Below are 14,380 nucleotides of genomic sequence, written 5' to 3'. Positions count from 1 at the left end.
AGATGCATGAAGTTGGCCGGGGCTGATGTAATGGGGTGTGTGCCCACATGCGTGTGCGTTTCTGGGAAGCCGTGGAATGGTAATGCCGTGGTGCCGTGAGCAGGGCACTTGGTGCCAGCTTGCCTAGGTCACCTCTGCCTGACGGAGCTTTCACGAGCGGTCTACTTGAGATCAGCATCTGTTGTCCCCAGGTCCATTCTGCTTGATTTACTGTAGGAAGATGCTCCATGGGGAGAGTGCTAATTAGAAGTGCATATCATCTGGCAAGAAAGTCTGTCTCTTTAGATGAGATGGGAGGGCGGTGTGGTGATGACTGAAGGCTGGGGTTGCTTTTGCCATGGGGCAAAATTGCACAGGTGCGGATGGATCACTGGGCACTCTGCCTCTAGAATGAAGTCAGGGGTCACATTAAAATAACAAGGAAAGTACATTCATGTGGCTCCTAACTTTTGTACATTCATGCATAAAGCCTAGGAAAAAAAGATTAAGGACTTGAAAATATGATTCATAACAGCAGTATTCACAAGTAGTATACCCAGAGTTTGGTGCTGTGGCTCACCACCAGAATTAACGAGGGGTAAGGTCTTGGCTTGGGTCTCAGCCCTGTAACTGAACTCACTCAGCTTCAGGTTTCACTTGGGGTGGGGCACTGAACAACACACTCTTAAATGTACCTTTATCTCTAAGATAATGCCATTCTGAGGTTTGCAAAGTCTGAAATCAAATTCATAAGGGGTAGATAGAGCAGGACCGAAGTTTTTGAATTACATCTGGTTTCCAAGTCATGTTAGATGGCAATAAAAAATAAGAAATTCAGAATAGCCTCTAAAATAGCATCTCTTTGTATTTGCCAATGCTGCTGAATCCTTAAAGGAGAATACAGTGTTGTAGAAAACGACAGACATAGAATTGTGGAGCCACAGAGAGAGTTAGATAACATTTAGTCTGATCCATGAGTTTGGAAATTGGAAAACTGGGCCCCACCCCGCGGGTCACTTACAAGCCTAGGACCAACCCTGTGTGACTGAGACAACACAGTCAACTAACTCGTTTCTACTGTCTTGTGACGCTTTGCTCACCCCCGTGCCCACCTCAACTTCCTGCCAAAAAAAGGATATTGCCAACTTCAGTAGATAGCTTTCAGGGATGTAGGTGCAGTAGTCAAATGTCTATTTAAACAGGTAATTCAGTTACTCCTGCGTGTTTTAAATGGCATTGTATCAAATAGGACAGCAATTTAGCTGACTGCTCTTTTGCCATTCTTCTGTGTCATGAAAGTATGTCATTCAGACGTGTCAAATGCGTCACTGCCATTGTCGTCGCCTAGGTGGCCTTCCCAGTCTTTTGACCCCCGGTTCCCCAGCACACCCTCGTCCTACCACCTCAGTTGCTGAGATGCATCACATTTTGCGTCCACGTTGTTACAAGAAGTTTTGTTCTAAAACACAGTGTGTTTTTGCATAGAACTGGGACTGTTGCATTTTTGATTCGCTAGGTGTATGTTTATGATCTTTACAGTGTGGGGATTAACTGCACTGATTTTTAAAGTGATTCTAAAAAGGCTGTTTACAAGATCCAGCACTTCCAATTTTGAGATCCTTCTCTCAGGAATAATTACTGTAGCTGATTAAATTTCTGTACCTCTTTTTTCCTTGTTAACAGATTCTGTCAGGTGGCCACTCTATAATCCAGAAATAGGATTGGTTGAGGTCACTTAAGGTTAATGTATCTTCTACAAATAGTACTTTGTTTTTTAAAATAAAGCACCCCGCCGTATTTGAGGTCATATAAGAAGTCAGCATTAGGGGATTTTCCGTTTCTGAAAAGCAATTTTGGAGAAAAAGCTCTATGTACAGTCAAGTATATATTGCAAGTGAGAGAATTAATGAAGATATTTAGAGCCCTAATGTGGGGCCCGAAATTATATAATAAGGTGTGATGAAGGAGATGGAATCTGAACAATTTAGAATTTAGATGGTGATGGATTCCAGGAAGGGGAACGATGTGGACAAAAGAGTAAAATGTAGAAGTGAGGTTTGTGTGACTTACATGACAGATGCTTGGGGAAGCCAGTCTAAAATGGCAAGGTTTTACGTTGCTACCTAATAGGAAATCAAGATGGGAGGCAGGCTGGGCCCAGATTCTGAAGTGTCCTCGGCATCATGCAGGGAGCTTGTGCCTGGTAGTAGGAGCTCTCAGGAATCATTGTGGGTGATGAGCGGAGAGAAGGGGAGCATGGGGAAGTCAGTGTTTGGCAGGACGCGGTTGGGGGGGTGCAGAGTGGATTAGCAAGTGAGGGGCTGCGGTCCAGAGGCTCATTGGAGAGCTGCTTCAGTTATTTCCATGTGGCGCCACACGAGACTGGGCCGGGGGTGGCGGGAACCCTCAGGGGGGAGGTGGATACACACCATGTTGACAGAAGAACCTGCAGCATCGTCTAACAGATAAGGGAAGGATGAAAATGCATGAAGATGCTTCTAGGGTTCCTAACCTGAAATCGCAGAAGAATAATACAGTAGGTAGCGGAGATGGGAAAGCTCTTTTGAGATATCTGTGCTGGATATCTAGGGTGGAACTGAAAAATGGGGTGACCGTGTGAGGGGGATATAAGGGCAAGAGGGACTTTTGAACTACAGATGTTACAGCGTGTTTAAATGCTGACAAGAATGATCTAGAAGGAGAGAGGAATAAGGTAAGAAAGGTGATGGTGATTGCGGGAGCGAGTCTTTGAGGAGGGAAAGGAACAAATTCCCGTGTCTGGGAGATGGATAAAGCAAGGTCCGCTGACACGGAGGTGGAAGGAGAGGTGTGAAAAATTGAGGGGGGAGATGGACTGTAAAGCAGACACCTCAAAGAGGGATGAGGGAATTAACCAGAGAAACGTATTCCGGGCACCTGGTGGTGCCCACGGCTTGCTTCGGGTTAGGGGTGATGAATGTGCGGGGATTCCAGCCAGCACGGTTGCGTGCTTTTTCTCCAGCCCCAGAGCGGATGCATTGTAGGTGAAGAGGTTGTTTTAACCGGTGTCGGATTCTTCCCGGTGAGTCCGATAGAACGAGGAAGGGCACGGAGATGGAGGATACACCGGAGAGGTAGCTGGGAAGGGGACAGGAGTGCACTGGGGAGAAACCACCAGCCAGACGTTCCGTAGATAAATGCCACAATGTGTAGCTGGTGCATAATTGGACTGCGTGTGTTTCACATGAACGAGGTTTTCTTCTTTAAAGGGGGAGCAGGAAGAGTGATCTGAGAGTGACAAGGAGAACAAAGAAGACACCTACCCCACCCCCAGGAGTTATGGAATGTGGGAGATGACACTGTCCCCACTTGAGAGGACTTCTAGGGACAAAGAGCTGCCAGGAGTATCCAGGTGTTAATTAGAGCACAGAGGTGAAGGGAACATCTGGAGAAGAGAATGACAGCAAGTGGGAATTTGGTGACAATGACCGTGAGTTTAGGAGGCATGGTAGAAGGATTGTGCAGAGCAGGGGTGATTTCGCAGAGCTAATAAGCAAAGCTGTGTCAGGTATTGATGGATGACCTACTAATTCAGACTTGATTCTCATAGTCTCTCATGGGACAGTTCATTCCAGTTAACACGTTCTTTAGAGGACTTTTTAGGGGGCAGTTTAGAGTCTGAAGGTGTATGGTTGGGGTGGAGCAAAGGGGCGAGTGTTCCTGCCAGGCTATGAGAGAACAGGAGTCCCCATTTCTGTGCGGTGGGTGTGAGGTCTGAACATGAACTCTGAGCATCACTACGACAGCATGTAAAAGTGCGTGAAGTCATTGCAGGGCATTTCAACCTCACACTTGTAGGTTATGGAGAATAATGGCAGTTTCTGGGTACTGAAGTGTTCCTGTGTGCTCCTTATATCTGTTTAAAGGGAAGGAGATGGTCCTGGATTTTACCAAATGTTTTCTTTCCAAAACTCTCTGAACGTATTACCCTAAAGTCAGGCTGTCACAGATTGGGAGGACATAGGGTGCTGGGTAACAGCCAGCCGTGGTTTTGTACAGACTGGTTTGTCAGATTGGTCCGGTCTCTCCGAGGAAGAAGAGGAAGACTGAGGAAGGGACTGACGGGCACGTGACCCATCCCACCTGGATCCTAACAAAGCTGATAATATTGTGCCCCATCATCGATTTGGTTTTTGCTGTGCTGAGCTCTGCCAGAGTTAAGTCAATGCCCCTTCAGAGAAGGGAACCAGATTAGCAGAAACAGTACGAGGCTCTGCGGCTGCCACAGGGGTTTTCTGGAGGGCCCGCTTAGGCATCGTAGTTACAGTCGGCGCCGAGACCTCCACGATACAGTGAGTAAGTTCAACTTTTCAGTGTGTATGTGGCTCCAGGTAGGGGTAACTGGCCTTTATTTTTCTATTGGAATAAAATATTACTGCAATTCAGAGTGGCTGTAATAAATTCAAGAAGTAATCAGAAATATGAAACCATGCCAAGTTCAAGGAATGATATAAAACACCCTGGAAACCATTCATCCATTTATCTATTCAGAAAATACTTGTTGAGTGCCGAGTATGTACTAGGCGCAGGGCTAGTCGCTGAGGACACAGCTTCCGTGAGCTCATATTCAGAAGGGGAGGGGTGACGATAAATGCAAAGTGGAACAAAGAGATACAGTACAATCAGACCTATGAAAAACAATCATCAGGATGATACAGGAGAGAACTATTGGGATTACTTGGGGGGGGGGGGTTGCTGTAGATTCGGGTATCGGGGAAGTTTTCTGTAAAGGGAGGGGATCTGAACCAAAATCCGGATGGAAGAAGAAGTCAAACTTATGACCGGAGGGGTGAGAATTCCCTGCCCAGGGAGCTGGAAGTGTGAAAGCTCTCAGGTGAGAATGAGCTGGGTGTGTTGAAGGAATGGCAAGAAACACCAAGAATGCACGTGACTGGAACCTGGCGAAGGAGGGAGAGAGGGGTGAGGGCCGGATCACAGGCTGCCTTGTAGCCTGCACTTTGGGTGAGCACATAGGAAAGTCATTTAAAGAATTGTGAACGAGGGTGTGATGTCATTTGAATTGTGTTCTAAAAAAATTAAGATGGCAGAGAAGAGACTGTTGGCAAGGCTGGGAAGTGCAGAAATGACGACAGAGTCCTCAGGCAGGGGCTCTTGTAGTAGTTTAGGGAGGAGAGAAGAACCTAAGAGCTGGAGATGGAGAGATGACTGGATTTGGAATGAGATTGGAACTGGAATGAACGGGACTCTTTGGTGCATGTGCGGAGGGGGCGGGGTGAGGGAAAGAGGAACCGCAAATTGTAGGGCCTTTACTAGACATTGGAGCAAACTTAAGACTAAGAGTTTTGTTGTTGCAGATTAAATTTGACACCCAAGTAGCGCCACTTGTTATTTAGGTAATTTCTGATGTAATTAACTCATTAAGAAGCATTCGACATGCATATCTCTGTAGTAAGTACACTGAGGATGTCAGAAGTCCACAAGGAGGCTGGGAGGTCATGGAGAAAAATAAAAACAACCCAGTTTTCACTGATTTATCACCAGACAGAGTCCAGCCAAAGGGATGTCTGCATGGGATCCATGAAATGTGTTCCTGAATATACTTTTTAGCCATTGCTGCATTGCCCAGCACTTGGGTCACAGGCAAAATAATAAGTTTGTGTCGAACCTATTCCTACTGGGAGCTGTGCAGCGAACATTTTGTAAGAGGAGGAAGATGTAGGGACTTGGGCATCTTCCTTTGCTTTAGCTAAAAGCTCTTAGAGATAAATGGTGTATAATTTGGGGCTGCATTTAATTTTTTTTCTTTACAAAATACTTAGAAAAAAAGATAGCTAATTAAAGATTGGCATGTGATACTTATATATTCGTGTCCTATATTGAGTGGACAAGAAACACAGCTGCTGTACATTCATAAGACAGAAAATCTAGGAAGGCTTTGGAGAGGAGCTGGGAACTGAGTCCAACTCTGGGAAATGTGTTGGGTGGGTCAGCAGGCCGGCAAGGATTAAAGAGCATCCTTTGGAAAAGACAGAATGGGGGTGTTCAGAGAGGCGGTAGTTAGGGTGGTCAAGTCAGTGGGCTGTAGCAGCTGCCTGACTTCGCAGGATGAGGAGGGGGAAGACTCCCAGATCTGGGGAGGAGGGGGTGATTGTCAGGATAGAGACTTTGGGAGGCATGATGGTCGGGAGAGATGGTGGTGTCATTTACTAGAACGTGGAATACCAGGAGAGCAGCTCGACGGTGAGGCGGAGGTTGAGTTTATGTTCGAGATACCTGTGGAGAATCAGGGGGAAGATGAGAGAGTTAAGGATCCCGAGCTCAGAAATCTGCCCTGGAGATGAGGATTTGTGAGTCATCCCGCCAGGGAGAATGGGGTGGTGGTGTCATTGTGGCAGTAGTGGGCATGACAGAGGCTGAAAGTGACTGCCAGTGTTGGGACATGCAGGTGAGCTGCAGGCCCTGCGCAGTGACCGCGGTGCCCTGAGCACTCTGACCATCCTGGAAGGAAGCTGGGGACTCCCACCGCCAGCCAGCTGCACGCCAGCCTCAAACGCAACTGTGGCACCGTGATCCTGGGGTGTATAACATGGGACGTATCACCTAATTATTAATTAATTGATTGAATGATACTCCTTTATGCAAAAAAGACTTTAAAAGGGTTTGAGTATATGAGCTCGGGTGAGATTTATACCTGAGATTAGAGCCGTTCAGAGTGGGAACACGAGAATGATTAAGTTATCCCACAGGAAGGTAAACAGCATCACAGACGGGTCCAGAAGGATGCTCTCCTTGGCATTCTCCACAAGTGCCTTCCGAGGCCACTCCTTCCATTTCAGAGCTGCTTTCATTGTTCACTGATTTCTTCATTTGAAAAATAAGTATTGAGCACTTATATGCCATTAGCCCTCAGAGCACACCAATTCAACTTCGTTTTGCCTTTGACTGGGGGACCCGTTTCTAAACAGCCTTTAAGGCACAGGCACTTAACATTGAAACATGTTTTAGATACACTGTGGGAACTTGCTTTTTTATAAAGATATTTTATAAATGTCTTAAATGTTTTTAAGAATTTATCTATTCAGGAAACTTACATTGCATAACATACACACACACACACACTCCGGCTGAAATTAAAGATTAGAAGATAAAGATTTGTTTATACAAAGTTTCATTTCTGTATTTTTCTGCTGCTGAAAACCAGAGGAAGTTTGACTTTGCATAGCCTATGAAAACGAACTAGTTTTGACACAGAGACAAATAGCTTCTGTTTTATAGACTTCCTTTTCTTCTTTCGGTTTTTTAAAACCCAAATAACAGGCTTAATTTTCATTAATTATTCTGTGCTCTAAATTTACCGTTGCAATCTTACCTAAGGAAATGATAATATTCTGTGAGCTTGTTATTCCATTTTTAGCTTTTTACGCTTCAGTTATTTCTTTCACACAAGCAAAGTGTAGGTGCCACATTTATTCTCGGTTGTTCCCTTTCCCTTCGACTGCAGCCTTCAGTAACCTGTGCTCCGAGGGGCCTGATCGCATAAAGAACTCTTGATGCTGCTTGCAATGTTTGTCTGTAGACAAACAGTATTTACAAATATCTTTCTTTTCTGTTTGATGGTATTGTTTGCTTTCATTCATAGAACTTTTTTCCTCAAATCATTTTTGGCTTGTTTTTTGTGGGGGGGGAGGTTAGAGGTCAGGGGCGGTCCCAGCAATCGCCGACAAGAATGTGATTAGATGGATGTGGCACATTATTTAACGTTCATTCCATCTCTGAGAGGGTGCAGCAGAACTCCCTCTTGACCCATGGCAGGAAAGCTGCTGCCACCTCCTGATACAAGTCCAGGGATGACAGGAGCATCGGCTCTGCCCGACCCATGTCCCCATAGGCAGCCCACGGTCCCTGGTCAGGCCTCAGTGTCGTGCGCACACGGAATCTCCAAGGCTTCTTAAATGAGAGAGAGCTTCACGGTCACACAGAGATTTCATTTTACCAGGACTGGGGAGTCTGCATGGCCGGTGAGCTGCCGGGTGCAGCCGCCTCTGCCGGGTTTCCCCCAGACCCTGAGCAGCGGAGCCAGGGAGGGTGTGGGTGACCCTGCCTCTCTGCACAGAGACAGCATTCGTGATGCTAGCATGAGAGCACGGCGTGTCTTCAAGCAGTCGTTGGACTGACTTTGGAGTTCTGCTTTTGTTTTCAAAAGCCTTAAGCTCTTGTTATAAATTGCTCTACTTCAGATATTAATACCCAGCCATGATTTCATTTTTACAATTTTTAAAACTTTTTTCCCAAGTGAATACGAGAAGAAATGAAAACTCATTTGAGGCATTTCATAACACATGCACAGGGTCCCCTGGTGAGGAGCAAACCAGGTCCTAAGACTGGACGCTGGGGAAACTGTTGGTCGTAAATGCAGATGAGCCTTTACATACGTTCACCTCTTAGATCTTTGCTAAACCTTAGGAATATGTGAACACCTTTGGTCTGTGTGGTTTTTTACAGTTATATCGATCTACATGGTATTCAATGCCACTATCCCCGAATCTTTCCTAATACAGTATTGACTACAGGGAAAATGATTCGGTGTAATCATTGTAATCATTGTAACCAAGGTTCAGACACACTGGGAGTCAGATTGTGTGTTCTCCCAGCATGGACCTCCCGTAGACTGGAAGACGGTGACCGTGACCGAGGAGACGCGTGATGGATAAGGTCCTTCCAACTTACCAGCGCTGTGCTTTGTGGGAGGGAGGACCGACATGGGGTAGATTTTATACATTACGAGGTTTATGAAATTGAGGAGAAAAGGTCTTTGGGAAGCAATGGCCTTTCAAGATTGCTGTCACATGATCCTTGATAATAGAATATATGAACATAACTACCAAAAAAAAAAAGATGTAACCTCTCAAACTCTGATGCTTGTTTATTCTGAAGCCAGACATTACGAGGGCAGTGCTTTGTCTCCTTCGGGGCTTTGACGCGCACCGATCCGTAATTCTGTGAGTCAGTCACGTGCTTCATCAAACGTGCTCCTCGCAGAGGCCCCTGTGCTCGGGCGAGGGGCCTCTGAGTCCGGGTCATGCTTGTGCATGTATGGGCGTAGCTCCTCTCTATTGTTTAAAAAATATTTTTGAGGAATTCAGTTAACATGGCTTATCAAGTTGGGAAACTCTAGCCCTTCCCTTGACCAAATTTTTTTTAAAAAATGATTTAACCTTAACCTTCCAGGTGGATAACGGGACCTGGTTACCATCCGGGTCCCAGTGATGCTGATTTTTGCCCTCTGGCTATCCAACTGCCATTAAAGAGATTTGTTTAAGGAAGGCAGCCAGGCTCTTAGGTAACTTGAAATCTGCACTGCAGTCACCCTCTCTTTGTGAACTAAACACAAAGTGATAATGTGACCTATCTTTCCTTTTGGGGAACATGTATGTGAAAAGTGACTTGGAAATACAAATATACGTGTTTCATGTTAAATTCCAGCAACGTCAAATGTAAACAAAGTTACTTATTTTCATAAGCAGGAGCCTTTTTATCTGGTTGACAACTGAGTCAGTGTTTTAGAATTTTATGTTATAGGTGCCAATTGTTGTTTTTGATAAACTGGTACAGGGGAACACAAGGGCTACCAGAAGGCGGAAACCAGTTTTGACTCCCTGGGAAATCAAAACAGGAAACCCAAGGAACTTGGCGGAGGGCCGGTGGAGAGGGGCAGTTGCTAGAGTGATTATACCTGCATTTTAACTGCTGGAAGTCGTACCGCGACCTTCCGGTCGGTCGCTGTGATTTTGTGTGTCCAGCAATAGTTCATATCCTCATGATAAGAGTGGAGGGTGGGTGTGTGTGTGTGTGTGTGTGTACACAAGAGCATTTTGTTTAGCCACATTGGGGTTAAAGTAAATGGTGAGTCCTGGACAGCTAGCTCTATTGGTTAGAGCATTGTCCCAGTATGCCAAAGTTGCGGGTTCGATCCTTGGTAAGTGCATTTACAAGAAACAACCAGTGAATGCACAAATAAGTGGAAGAACAAAATAGTGTTTCTCTCCCTCTCTCCCTTCCTCTCTAACCAAGAAATAAAATTTTTTAAATAAAAATAAATGGTGTGGAAAGCAAATTTTTAGTCTGACCCTTAGAATGATGCTTTCTATACAGTTATATGTAAATAGCTGGTATCATTCTATACCATTTGTTGATTTTCTTTGCTTTAACTCTTTATCTGTGCTTTCCAGCCATCTCTTCTGTCCCCACCTTGTGTAGGCCACACATGTGCTGTCCTCTTCCCGTCCCTACTCCCAGGTTAGTTTCAGAAGGCGTAGTTGACCAGCTTTTGCTCCAAATGTGTGCTTGTTTCAAGATTAAATACCATGTCCTTGGTGTGTATTTTTAAAAACATACTTAACCCTGACCGTCATCAGGACAAAAAGCACCCCAGCACCTTCAGCCAGAGAAACAGCGTTCCTGAGGGGCCCTGCTTAAAGCCTTCGGCTTCTGCCTTGGGGCTCCAATGGTGCTGCTCTGAGGACAGCCTCCAGGAGGTTAATGTTTTCGCTTCTTGGTAGCCCCGAGGGGTCCCTTGCGAGTTTGTGGTTTCTGACTTGGCTGTGGGCAACCTCTCGGTTATTCCCAGGGCTTGGCGTGTGCTCTCTCACACAGAGCTGTTGAGTTGCTGCTTTGCCCAGCTGTGTCCAGCTAAACCCTGGCCCCCACGAACGCTCTTCTGACGTGAGCCAAAAATCTGGACTCCCCGTCCCAGAGGCTTTCTCAGCGGCTGCAGAGGGAGCTGAGTGGCAACCACTCCCCACTGCAGGGCCCCCGTCCTGAGAGGAGTGAGGCCTGCCCCTTCGTGTCCTTCTGCCCCAGGCCAGCTCTCTCCGCCAGCTCTCCAGAGGGTGGGGACCATCAGCTTGTCATCCCCAAACTCAGGCCCTGAAAACCTCATTAGTTAATGTCATTAGTATTCCAAAACCATAAACTGGGATTTGGGACACCGCGGGCAAGCTTGGTAGTTGATATTATTTGTTCTGCGTTTAGTAAAAAAAGAAAAAGTCTGTTGAGAGGAAAGTTCAAGAAACAGTTTGGGAACAGAATCACTTCAGCAGGAATTTACATTTTGTCGGAAAGTGATCCTATCAAATGTTTACATAAATCTGTCCATGTGAGTAGGAGTTCTGTGGTAGATTCTGTTGTTTCCCTTTCGCACACGTTCCTGCATTTTATATTTTCTTTTTAAAATTATTTATTTATTTATCTTTAGAGGGGAAGGGAAGGAGAGAGGGAGAGAAATATCAATGTGTGGTTGCCTCTGCCGGGGGCACACAATGTATTGTGTGTCCCCTGCTAGGAACTGGCCTGCAACCCAAGAATGTGCCCTGACTGGGAATCGAACTGCGATCCCCTGGTTTGAAGGCCCGCGCTCAATCACTGAGCTACACCAGCCAGGGCTCATTTTATATTTTCTTAATCAAGAGGTCCTTCAGGGGAGGGGAAACAACTTTCTTTTTTCTTTTATTTATTTATTTTTTAGATTTTATTTATCTTTAGAAGGGAAGGGAAAGAGAGAGGGAGAGAAATATCAATGTGTGGTTGCCTCTCGTGAGTCCCCTGCTGGAAACCGGCCTGCAACCCAGGCATGTGCCCTGACTGGGAATCAAACCGCGATCCTCTGGTTCACAGGCCCGTGCTCAATCCCCTGAGCTACACCAGCCAGGGCACAACTTTCAGAATAAAAAGTGTTTTAATTTCTTAATAACGTGGGATCATCTTTATGAATAGGAGACCAGGCACACATAAAGGATACAGGCACACGTAAAGGGTATAGCTCAAGACAGAGCTGGAACTTTGCTGCCTGAAGGGTAACAGAGCTGACCTTCAGTCACAATGGTGAGGATTGCCAAATTTGTCTTTTTTCTCTCTGGCCACCCCATTCTATTTTCTCATTTCTTTTTACTCCAGAAGCCCCCAACTATGGAAGCCAGTTAGTAGAAGCTGACTTTTTACTAAAGAAGCTCTCTTTATCATCAACACCTATAATGTAAGAAAAATAAAATTAAATTAATTCGTCTTATTGATTACGCTCTATAAAATGTTACTTTAGCCCTGGCTGGTGTAGCTCAGTGGATTGAGCACGGGCCTGTGAAGCAAAGGGTCGCCGGTTTGATTCCCAGTCAGGGTACATGCCTGGGTTGCAGGCCAGGTCCCCAGTAGGGGACACATGAGAGGTAACCACACATTGATGTTTCTCTCCCACTCTTTCTCCTTCCCATCCCCTCTCTCTCAAAATAAATAAAAAATATTTTTTTAAATTTTAATAAATGTTACTTCAGCCATCATCTGCATTTTAATCCTTTCTAGCTGTGAAATTCCTATGAAAGGAATTTCCGGGCTCTCCAGCCAGAAGCAGGAGAACTCTTCAGGACGGAGCCCCTTCCTAACTATGTCCCGACCCTGTGGGGCGCCCTTGGGGAGTCTGGACCTGGGGCTGGCCCGGCTGCCCAGGGGCTTTCGAGAGGCCGTGGACAGGACTTGGTCACAGGGGTCTGTTTGGTGGGGAGAGGAAGACGGGCACACAGGTAGTCGTAATAAGAGCAGAGCAGCCATTCACGGTCTGAGTAGTGCCGGACATGATAGGCACTCAAGAAGATAAATCAGAATGTATTTTAATCCATTTAAAAGGTGTTTTATGATTTATAGGCATATTTTATGTATACTCTTCGAACTGGTGCCTTTATCTTTGTGAACATATAATTTTCTCAAGAAAGGTATTAAAGAGCACTAAAATTGAATATTTGGGTTTTTCAAAGCAATGTTCCAGTGCAAATAAAATGTGACTCATTCCCTAGTTCATAGTGACCTTCACGAAGCATGCTGTTCTGGGCACTGCAATAATGTATTTTGAAACCTATGACAGAATTCTTTTAATGCTGCATAGTCTCTGAGATGAGAATGATGGACTCGTGCAGGTTACCGATCCCTCTAAAGCTCGGGGTGTGGGGTATAATGCTCTTCAGTTGGGGGCCTTCCTACTTTTTATGTGAGCTCTCTGTCATGCGTGTGTTGCATCAGGAGGAAGCAACAGCTGTAAGTAATGCCCGTGAAGTTAGAAGAGGAAGGGAATTAATACATGATGAATTCGTATTTGTGTGACTTTTCAAGAGAGTGGAATGTTCCTTTAAGTTGTGGATGTGTTTTTCCTTTTTTGTTTCTGGGTAACAACCACTTCCTAGTTTTCCTATCCTTCATTATTCTTTTCTCTGTCACTGGGATTTTTTTGGTTTTTTAATTTCCCGAAAAGCAAGTAAAGTGCTTCCTCCTTATCAGTAGGATTTCTTTTCCTGTTCCAACAACAGAGAACAATAGAGGAATTCAATAGTGGTTTAAAAAAATTGATACTTCTTTCTTAATATATTCATATATTTGTCAGGAGATAAAACCCAAGTTTTATAGACATAGAGAAAAGCTGCATGTCAGTAAAAATGAGCTCATATTTTACTGTGTACTTCTTAGGGGTTTTTTTGTCTTCCTTTTACACAGTTTGGAAGATTAAATAGAGAATATTTTTTCCCTCTTTAAAATCTGTTCCCATGTTCTGTTGTTAAGAGTAAAAGTCTGGAAATTGAGAAAGCTAGGTGAGGCCACCGGTTGTTCACCTACTTAACAGAAGGTCACTTTAGAGGTGTCTAGAATACATTCTGATCTTATTTGTGTATTTACATTGTACAAAAAATTGTTATTTACTGTTCTGCTTTGGCAAAAAAAAAAAAAAAGTCTAGCCTGCCTCCCACAGCGTTTATAAATATCAGGGGTGTGTTTTCACAACAGTGCATGTGAAAGGACGCTTGTCTCAGTGTTTTCATGCAGTTGGACTTCATGACGGAGGTGCGTTGAAAGGAGCTGCTGAAGGATCCCTGGAACCACACTGCGCACGGGCGCTGGCGACCTGTCCCCTGGTGGTCCTGCTGTACCCTCCGGGGACTGGTTTGCTTCCTTTCTGAGGCATGAAACAAAATCTGGTCATCTCAGTTGTGTCTGACCCAGGTCTGGGCAATGAGTGAAGTTTTTAAACCTCACCTAGAGTGTTTAAAGTTGCGATGTATCTCTGCAGTGGTACAAAGGAAACACGGTGTTCTATTTGCACGTTCTTCCCTCCCTTTGCATTCTGACTGCTGCTAGCCACGGGGGGACCTTCTGAATGTTTTCACATTGGGAGCCGCCTTGTTTCTATTCTGTTAGGAATTTTTCAAGTGAAATCAGGCTGCGGTGTCACACCTCAGTGGGACATGGAACTCCCAAAAATGTTACCTATGTGTTCTTTCATGCCTCCTGTCCTGGCCTGTGTTGACCTGAATTCAAGCCTTATTATAATGTTTCCCTTGGAGGCCCTTGGCATACATCAGTAACTAAG

The 14,380-nt window shown here is 45.1% G+C and overlaps 1 protein-coding gene across 1 annotated transcript in view; it reads left to right on the top strand.

Moving 5' to 3' along the window:
- The window catches only part of CRIM1 (cysteine rich transmembrane BMP regulator 1), a 178,140-nt gene that overhangs the window by 37,163 nt on the left and 126,597 nt on the right, over positions 1–14,380 (top strand). The window lies entirely within an intron of this gene.

The sequence above is a fragment of the Sturnira hondurensis genome, unplaced genomic scaffold (genome assembly GCF_014824575.4).
Source record: "Sturnira hondurensis isolate 20B ecotype Veracruz unplaced genomic scaffold, ASM1482457v3 Scaffold0016663, whole genome shotgun sequence".
NCBI lineage: Eukaryota > Metazoa > Chordata > Mammalia > Chiroptera > Phyllostomidae > Sturnira > Sturnira hondurensis.
Note: the sequence above shows the minus strand (reverse complement) of the source record. Positions and strands in the feature narration are given on the sequence as shown.